Source organism: Ailuropoda melanoleuca, chromosome 12, assembly GCF_002007445.2.
Source record: "Ailuropoda melanoleuca isolate Jingjing chromosome 12, ASM200744v2, whole genome shotgun sequence".
NCBI lineage: Eukaryota > Metazoa > Chordata > Mammalia > Carnivora > Ursidae > Ailuropoda > Ailuropoda melanoleuca.
Window position 1 is genome coordinate 38120643 of NC_048229.1, and position 10221 is coordinate 38130863.

Sequence of the window (10221 nt, forward strand, 5' to 3'; positions counted from 1 at the left end):
CGCTCTTCTGAGAGCAATTATCTGCTGGGGGAAACCACAAGGATGAGGGAAGCCAGGGAAGAAAAATCACCAAGGGAGACGGACAAACGTCTTATATGTTAGGGCTGAATCCTGGGAGGAGTCAATGGGGGATGAGGGGAGAAATCAGGACAGTACTGATGAGGTTACGGAATACACGTGAGGTTCAGTGGGATGGAGTCCAGAGCCAATGACCAAGAGGCGTCTTTGGTGCAAAATTGGTGGTTTATTAAAGCACGGGGACAGGACCCGTGGGCAGAAAGAGCTGCTGCTCGGGGTTGTGAGGGGTGGCTGATTATATACCCTAGGGTTGGGGGAGGAAAGGAAAAAGGGAGGTTGAGAAAGGACTTTCATATGTTAAAGAAGACTCACAGGATACCGAGGCCTTGCCATTGTCAAGTCAAGGCCCTTTACCCCTCCCTCTCGTAAGTCATTAACATGAAGATAGTCGGGAACTTCCTGGAGGCTGCAGACTACAAGGACGTTCAATTGTATCTACATTCCCTTCTGGAAGCTAGGTTACCAACAGAGATGCTTTGTCTTTGTAGACTGCTAAGACATTTGTAAACTGAGGGATTGTGGTATCTATAGGTTAACTATTTCTTTGTCCTTGAGGGCAGCCAGGAGTGCCTGAGGAATGTCACATACATCCCATGGTGGGGGGGCGGGGTAGCGGGCGTCAGTTTCTGCTTTGTCCTCGGGTTGCCTTCTGTTCCCTCATCAGTACAGTCTTACTTTTTGGAGAAACCACTCAGGGAGAATGTGGAGACATCAGAATGGGAGCCCCATCCTGGACAAAACTACCTGGCAAGATAGATGTCAGAATGGGCAATCTGCTGCAGGAAGGGTAGTTTAGCCTTTTCTGAGAGGAACCACCTGAGGAAATAGGGTACAAGTCGAGGTGGTCCAGTCCTCTCCTGAGGGATACCACCAGGGCAAGACGGCACCTTCTGAAGGGCTGGCGGAGGGAAATGGAGCCTTGAATCCCCATCAATCTCCAATAGTAGGCAACAATTATAAAAATAATAATGGTTTTTAATATGGTCAATGTGTGACAAAAAGCACCTAAAGAAAACTATTTTTGTTTATTTGTAAATTAAAACGTAAGTAATAATGTCCTTGGGATGTAAATGAAGCCTAAAGGCCGGAGGCGGGGTGGGGGGGCTGCTTTAAATAGGAGGGGGGTGTGTGAAGACACAACTCCTTTCATCTGGTGTACTCCTAAACATTCTTCAAAACCCCGCTAAATATTGCCTCTGCCAGGAAGTTCTTATATTTGACAGTGGTAGGAGGTTCTATGAACTACTGAAAGTCTGTCCATCCCAGAAGTTTTTTGAGGGAACTAGACCTAAGCTCTTGTGAGGGCCTGCTGGGTACCTTCAGGCTAGTTATGTCCCTCTCTGGGATTCAGATTAAAAATAGGTCCAGTTAGAGGGTTGGACTATGCTTACACCAGGTTCTCCTTATTCTCCTAAAGCCTGGTTGAAGGAAAAAATCTGTGCAATTCGATTACTGAACACACATTTTTACCAGAGGTCTAAGAATTACTGTTAATTTTATTGGTAATGTGATTATGTTAGAAAGAAGACTTATCTTTTAAATATTTATATAGAAATACTAACAAGCAAAATGTTAGCTTAAACATCACTGAGGAGAGGTAGATGGATAAAAGAAAAATAACAGAATGTTGGTAAATGTTGAAAGCAGATGATAGGTACATAAAGTTCATTATAATGTTTTCTTCAGTATTTGTGTGAACATTTTACAGTAAAAATTTAACTAAAAGGAAAGGAATGTAAAAATCATTTACAAGGGAATATTACCAAGAAGAAAGCAGGTGTGTTGATAATATTAGATTATACAGATTTCAAAGCAAACAATATTAACAGAGATGTTCCATATTTTAATAAGACACAGCTACCAAGAGTATTTAACAATATAGTTATCTAACAATATAGCTCTGAAATACATATAGCAAAGACTAGTAAAATAGGGAAATTTTCAGGAACCCACAATCACAGTAACAAACTAACATATCTTTCAGAAACAGATCAAATAGAAGAAGGTAGGTGTAAGACTATATTGGGATAACATAAGTAATTTGCTTGATATACATCTACATTTTATTTTTATTTTTAACCAGAAAAAGAAAAAAATTTCAAATGTACATGAAACAGTCATAAAAATTCTCCAAAAAGTAGGCCATAAAGAGATTATAAAGTCCCCAAACTAATATCATATATGTCATACTCTCAGGCTACATTTTAAAAATGAAAATAGAATCGAGCCCCACATCAGGCTCTTCCTCTGTGAGCCTGCTTCTTCCTCTCCCACTCCCCCTGCTTGTGTTCCCTCTCTCGCTGGCTGTCTCTATCTCTGTCGAATAAATAAATAAAATCTTTATAAAAAAAAAATAAAATAAAAATGAAAATAGAAACTGAAAACAGACAATAAAATATGTAAAATGTTCCAAATGNAAAATAAAAATGAAAATAGAATCGAGCCCCACATCAGGCTCTTCCTCTGTGAGCCTGCTTCTTCCTCTCCCACTCCCCCTGCTTGTGTTCCCTCTCTCGCTGGCTGTCTCTATCTCTGTCGAATAAATAAATTAAAAAAATCTTTTAAAAAAATTAAAAAAAATAAAAATGAAAATAGAAACTGAAAACAGACAATAAAATATGTAAAATGTTCCAAATGCATGTACATTAAAATATACACATCTGAATAATCTGTGGGTTAAGGACAACATAACATCAGCAATTGCAATCTATTTAGAATGAAGAGGAAAATGATAGATAGTACTTGCATATGAAAAATCTAAGGGATGGGCCAAAGTGATACTCAGAAAAAAATCTCACCTAAAATTAGAAAACTAGGAAGAGTGAAAACAAATTAATTAAGGTTTAATTCAATCACATTCTACTAAAGTCCGAGGAAGTAATGTGATAAACAGTTGTTAGTAAAATAAGTAGGAAAAAAAATCCTAGTAGAGATAATTAATAAAACCATGAGCTGGTTCTCTGTAAAAGAGTGCAGTCATTTTTTTTTAAAGATTTTATTTATTTGACAGAGACACAGCAAGAGAGGGAACACAAGCAGGGAGAGAGGGAGAGGGAGAAGCAGGCTCCCCGCTGAGCAGGGAGCCGGATGCGGGGCTCAATCCCAGGACCCTGGGATCATGACCTGAGCCGAAGGCAGACGCTTAATGACTGAGCTACCCAGATGCCCCGAATGCAGTAATTTTTAAAGAAGGACTAAAAAAATTAGAGAAGATAAACACAAACAACATTAGAAAGAAAATGGGACATTTCTATAGAAAGAAAATTTGAAACTCAAGAGAATTCTATGGTTATTTTGAGTAATGTGTTTGAAAGCCTTAATGAAATGAGTAATTTGTTTGAAAGTCTTTCTAAGATAACCTAGAGGAAGAAATTGCCACATGAAGGAAAGGTGGATAGGCCAAAAACTATAAAGGAAATGGAATTGGCACCATATACAAAAACCAACCCTAGAAGGATTAAAGATTCAAATGTCAAAACACAACTTTAATAAAACTATTAGTAAAAAATATATCAGCAAATATTTTTTAGACTTCGTGGTAAAAGATTTCTTACACAGAACACAAAAGAAATAGTGATTCATTTGACTATATTAAAATTAGCACTTTTATTCATCAAATGGCAGTCAAAAAAGAAAAGATGTTATAAACTGGAACAGATTAACAGAACATGAGCCTATAGGAGACTGGTAGCAGGAACAACTCCAAATCATTGAGTAAAGCATAACAAACCCAATAGATATATGGCAAGCAATATGAAGAGGCATTTCATAGAAGAGGAAAATCATGTAGTCAATAACATGAATATTATAAAATATGAATAATATATGAATAATGTGAATATTTAGGGAGAGAGTGTCCAGAAAGAAGAAACCACATTTGCAAAGACTTCTAGGAATATCAAGGAATTCAGTGTGGTGGGAGTAGAGTGAGCCAGGATAAAAGGGATAAGGAGATGAGGTCAAAGAGGTGTTGAGGGGGCCAGGTTGCAGACCTTGGAGACCATTCTAAAGACATCAGCTTCTACTGTGGGTGAAACCCATGGGAGGGTTTTGAGAAGAGGAGTGACATCATCTGATTCATTTTTTAATAGGACACATTTTGCTCCTTTTTGAGAATTGGTGGGAGGAAGGCAAAGGAAAAAGCAAGATAATTTTGGAAGATTCTACAATAGCCCACATTGCCTACAGCCACCTTCTTCTCCACTGTGCACAGGTACCACAGCTTGTGTTGCTAACAGAGATATGGGATGTAGCAGTTAGGACTATAGCCTCTAGTGCATCTCTTTGACACTCACCAGAATCAATTCCATGTATGTCTTTATTCTCCACATCACTCTTCTCTGAGTCAAAGGTACCTAACTTTGAGGGGAGTTTCTAATTAGGAACTTTGGGAGATGGGTCTCATAATGTAGCAAGCCCCCTGAATATAGGGTGGGCAAAATATGCCAGGAAGCCAGAAAGCATGGCAAATGTCCACTACAGTCCATCCCTTGTTGCCCAGCATCTGCATGTACTCTCCTTCTCAACATAAAACAAACAACCAAATATACACACAAAAATGCTCCCTCAAATAATACAATTGTAACTTGTACAAGTCAAAATATGCAGTCTCCAAAAGAGTGAGTCCAAGGTAATATTAGTAAATGCATCTGAATTCACATTTAGGTGATGTCCATTCATTTTCTGGTTCTGTCACAATCCCATCTTGATGTCCTGTATCTTGTGGAATAATTGGTAAAGATACCAATGAACAGTATGCCCCTTATAAAATAACAGAGGGATGGGTGACAGGGAATAAAAAACTTCTAATATATTATGAATCTGCATAAGACAAAGTAAGAAAGAAAATATAGGTAGAGCCAACAACTTTTAAAACTCCACCTGAAGTACTTGGGTGGCTCAGTCAGTTGGGCAACCAACTCTTGGTTTCAGCTCAGGTTGTGTTCTTAGGGTCCTGGGATCAAGACTCAGCTCAGGCTCTGCACTCAGTGAGGAGTCTCCACTTGAGATCGTCTCTCTCTCTCTTTCTGCCTTTGCCCACCCCTCTCAAATAAATAAATAAAATCTTTTAAAAAAATAAAAATAGGGGCACCTGGGTGGCTCAGTTGGTTAAGTGTCTGCCTTTGGCTCAGGTCATGATCCCAGGGTCCTGGGATTGAGCCCTGCAGTCTCTCCCCAGGCTCTCTGCTCAGTGGAGAGTCTGCTTCTCCCTCTCTCTCTCTGTGTTCTCTCTCTCTTGCTCTTGCTCTCAAATAAAAATAAAGTCTTTTTTTTTAAAAGTTAAAAAAATAAAAATAAATAAAACCTCACCTGGAAAATCTGTTACCTGTCATTTGAGTAGCAGGAGCCTTATTTCCTCGTACAAATCAGAATTAATCATTAAATACAGAGCCCTCTTTATATCATGTTATTCAGTGATTTGAGGAATACCAAAATGGCTGTGTGGAACTCTCATTTTCTAATTCAGTGGAATGAACTTGATGGAATAGTTTCTCCCTGAACGTTAAGACCTCCAAACCAGCAAAGCCCAGAGATGATAATTTTTTAAATAGGAGGGAACAAATATTTTGGTGGTAGATCATTAGATGTAATACTGATAAGTGCTGTCCCGGTCTCCATTTTGTGTACCTAGACCCTTAAAAACTACCACATAATCATTCTGATGAGACCATGTACTAGATGTGAGGACAATACCCACCATTATAAGGTATGGTCTTCCTGATGGTACTCTTGTTTAGTTTTTAACAGTTTTAGAACACTATAGAGTTCTAAAATGTCTGAACTTTGTGTGTGATGAGGTACAGAATAAGACCAGCAAATCTCAAGAGCATCAACCAATTTCTTTACTTTTTTTACTATAAAAGAAGTCCTTTGATCCAAAGCAGTGCTATATGGGAAGTGTGATTATGAATAAGGAGTTCATAATATCCATAGCTGGTATTGCTGCCATAAGCATGTCAGGCAAATTTAATCCCCATGGAGTATCTATCCCAGTAAAGAAAAAAAATTTACCTCTTTCATAATGGATGAAATCTAGCTAACTGGTCAACCTGGTGATGGCATAACCCTGGTGATGATGATACTGTGGCAAACTGCTTGGGTACCAACAAATGTGAAGCCATCCCTAGTAAGGGTAAATCCACATTTTTAATACTGTGAATAACTACATAGTTCATGAGCCCAATGAGCAAGCATCGGGGTGGCTGGATGAAGTTAATATCCATAGAGCATGTCACCCTCACTTCTTAATCACAAAGCACTTCTTTTACAGTGGTAAGACAAAGAGAATAGATACAAATATGTCACTCTCTGGATACATTTCAAAGGGTCCTTCTACATACTTCTTTCCAAACCTACTTGCTATCAACACTCCAAGTGAACTCTTTTCAAGTCATTGACCCTCAGTGCTAACCACTGGATAAGAATCAGTGTAGATACCTCATGTTATCTCTCTTAACTTAGAGCATGCATGAGATTTAGATCTTAAAGTTCTGTTCATTGGGTGAATTTTCCTTCCCAGTCAGTCTATAAAGCCCCCATGAGAGGTTTTAAAGCTCCAGCAATGTATTTCTAGTGGTTGCCAGCATTTTGTGCTGTTATTTAGAGATCAGGCAACTGTTTTTTGCAACTGGTCATACAGAACTCTTCATGAATCTGAAGCTCTGAGGGACGGACGTAGAAGTGTCAATGAGAGTAATATACACTGGGGATATAAGACATCTGGGACTTTCTTGGGCCTGTCCTATTTATAGCCCTCAATTTGATGACGAAATGTTGATCCTGCCTGACTTAATAACCTGGTAGACCAGATGACATTCTACTTATAATGGGGACCCAGGTTGCAGTTGTTTGTGTACCATAATAATCAGGTGTGTAGTCTCTACTAGGGACCCATAGCAAGGCAAGAGCTATTTTGTAAAAAGGATGATGATTTCTTATCAAAGTGAGTGTGGATCTGCCCTAAAATCCTAGGGGCCTCTGCCATAGTTTATCCTACATGGGTTTTCCACAAACTCCTTACAGCATCATGATTGGCCACAGACACTCTCAGTACCATTGGAAGGATCCAATGGTCAAAGAGCTTCTAATGCAGCCTGCATCTGCAGAGCCTTCTCTTTCTCTGGTCTCCACTCAGACCATACAGCCTTCTAAAGCACAGACTAAATAGACCCAAGACCTAAATATGATGCATGCTCTTCTCCAAAATCCGAAGAGAACAAGCATTGCCTCTCTGTCTTAACTGATATATGGTGTAAAGTTCAGCAACTTATCTTTCACCTTGGGAGGAGAGCTACAGCAGATCACTGAATCCCAGAAAGTCCATGAATACAAGTCCCTGTGTCATTGGGGGCTTTATTCCCTAGCTTTTTGCATGCATTTACCATAACCAATGCATCTAAAATGCTTCTATTTTCTACTCTCCAGTTCTTATTGGCATGCTTTAAACTGGGAAAAGCCTTTATGACCAAATCTAGATTTTTTAAAAAAGGTTTTATTTATTTATTCGACAGAGATAGAGACAGCCAGTGAGAGAGGGAACACAAGCAGAGGGAGTGGGAGAGGAAGAAACAGGCTCCCAGTGGAGGAGCCTGATGTGGGGCTCGATCCCATAACGCTGGGATCACGCCCCGAGCCGAAGGCAGACGCTTAACCACTGTGCCACCCAGGCGCCCCTATATTTTGACTGCTGTACAGGTCAAGTTGGCTTTAGTGGTCTGTTCAGTGCTAATGGTCACTGTGGGTCAAATCTATGACAAAGTAGGATGCAAACTATAAAAAAAATTTTTTTTAAGTAGGCTCCATGCCCAACATGGAGCCCAGTGTGGGGCTTGAACTCATGACCCTGAGATCAAGACCTGAACTGAGATCAAGAGTTGGATGCTCAACCCAGTGCTGGGTACACAGCATGAAGCTGGTACTACAGAGACCTGCTGCACTTGAATGCTGAAAGCCTCTCTATCAGTCTCGCAAGGATCAATTCTGCATGGCATCTCATTCTCCAGTGGGAAAGGAAAGGGAAACTCTGTGTGGAAGTACAGGGTGGGATGTTGCCCAAGAAAGGGGAGTAAAAAAAAAAAATAAAGCCACAATTACTGCCTGGGGAAATGGGGACACGGTAAAAGAGAAATTACACTTCACATTAAGGATGACAGAGCAGAAATGGTGGAGCCTGGGACACAGATGACATAATGGTCATGTTGCTCCAACCTGGGGTGTCTGTCTACAGATTTTTTGTTATAGAAGAAAAGTCACCATGGTTTGTAGTTTATAGCAGATGAAAGTATTCTTAATTGATGACTGACCAAGAGAAAGTCATTCTTTTTTTTTAAGATTTATTTATTTATTTATTTATTTGAGCAAGTACAAGAGGGAAGGGCAGAAGGAGAGAGAATCAGAAGCAGACTCCATACTGAGCATGGAGCCCAACACAGGGCTTGATCTCATGACCCCAAGATTATGACCTGAGCAGAAACCAAAGGTCAGACACTTAACAAACTGTACCACCCAGGCACTCTGAGAAAGCCATTCTGAGGTAAGAACAGAAACCTGACTGTGAGGGACCAAGTTATGAGGATACCGTGGGTGAGGAATATATCAGGTAGAAGGGTAAGTAAGTGTGAATGAACAAGAAACCACAAGTGCAAGAATAGTAAAGAAGAAAAATCAGGAAGAAATGAGCATAGAAATTTACAAAATATTTTGTTAAGTTTAACTACAGATTAAATAATGTCTGTTTAATGCATGTCTTTTTTACAAGGTAGAACTAACATTCTGTATCTGTGCTGTCCAGTACAGTGGCCATCAGCAATATGTGGCTATTGTAGGGCACCTAAAACATGGCTAGTCCAAACTGTGATGTCCTGCAAGTATAAAAAGCATATCTGATTTTGAGAACTTAATAGAATATCTTATTAACAATTTTATATTAGTTAAATGTTGAAATGATAATATTTTGGACATGTTGTGTTAAAGTGTATTATTAAAATTTATTTTGCGTGTTTCTTTTAACTTTTTAAATATCTCCACAAACAAATTTAAAATCACCTGTGGCTCACATTTTATTTTCACTGGAGCACTGTTTAGACATTGACAATTTGGAGAGGGTGTTCAGAAGGTAGTTAAAGCACACTCAAGCACTTGACTTCTTTATTTGGGAGGAGGATAAATATACTGAATATCATTAAGTGTTGTTAGTAATTTTCTTGACTAATTTTGCGGGTAAGAAATATAACAGCAATCATTAAAATTCAGTGGGAGCAGTACTGCTTCCTATGGAGTGTTTTGGAAATTTCTAGGATGTTTCTAGTTGTTTTATATCTATATCTATCTATCTATCTATCTATCTATCTATCTATCTATCTATCATCTATCATCTAGCTATATTATTATACATTATTATATTATGTATTATTATATATAAGAATAAAGATTTTATTCTTATATATAATATTATATATATTATTATATGTAATAATAAAGATTTTATTTATTTTATTTTAGAGAGAGCATGTGAGTGAGTGGGGAGAGGGGCAAAGGGGGAGGGAGAAGGAGAGAATCTCAAGCAGACTTTGACCTGAGTGCAGAGCCTGATGTGGGGCTCAATCCCACAACCCAGAGATCATGATCTGAGGCAAAACCAAGAGTCAGACGCTAAGCAACTGAGTCGCCCAGGTACTCCTCTAGCTATAATATTGATATTGGAAATGCTACTGGCATTTAGTTGGGGGGATGCTAGAAGTCTGCTAAACATGGAAGAATTGTCCTATGTCTTGAATGCCTTTGAATATGTTATTGAACATTCATAAAGGTCAGGGATTCTCAGTGAGGGTGAAACGACTCCAGGAGTAGGCAGCTGGATATTTGTGGGACAACTGCTGGCATTAAATATGTGGGGGCCACAAATGCTAATGTCCTGAAATGCAAAAAACAGCCCTGTACAATGAAGAATTGTCTTACATCACCACAACAATTTTTTAATATCATGCTGGATATTTAAGTAGGTGAAAAACCTACTAATGATTACCTGAGCCTATAACCTATTTTACATATAAACACAAAGTGGTTTTAGATGGTTTTAATACATACCAAATTTTCAAGATATGCAACTATCAAGACAATTGAGGCAAAGTTGCACTTTATATT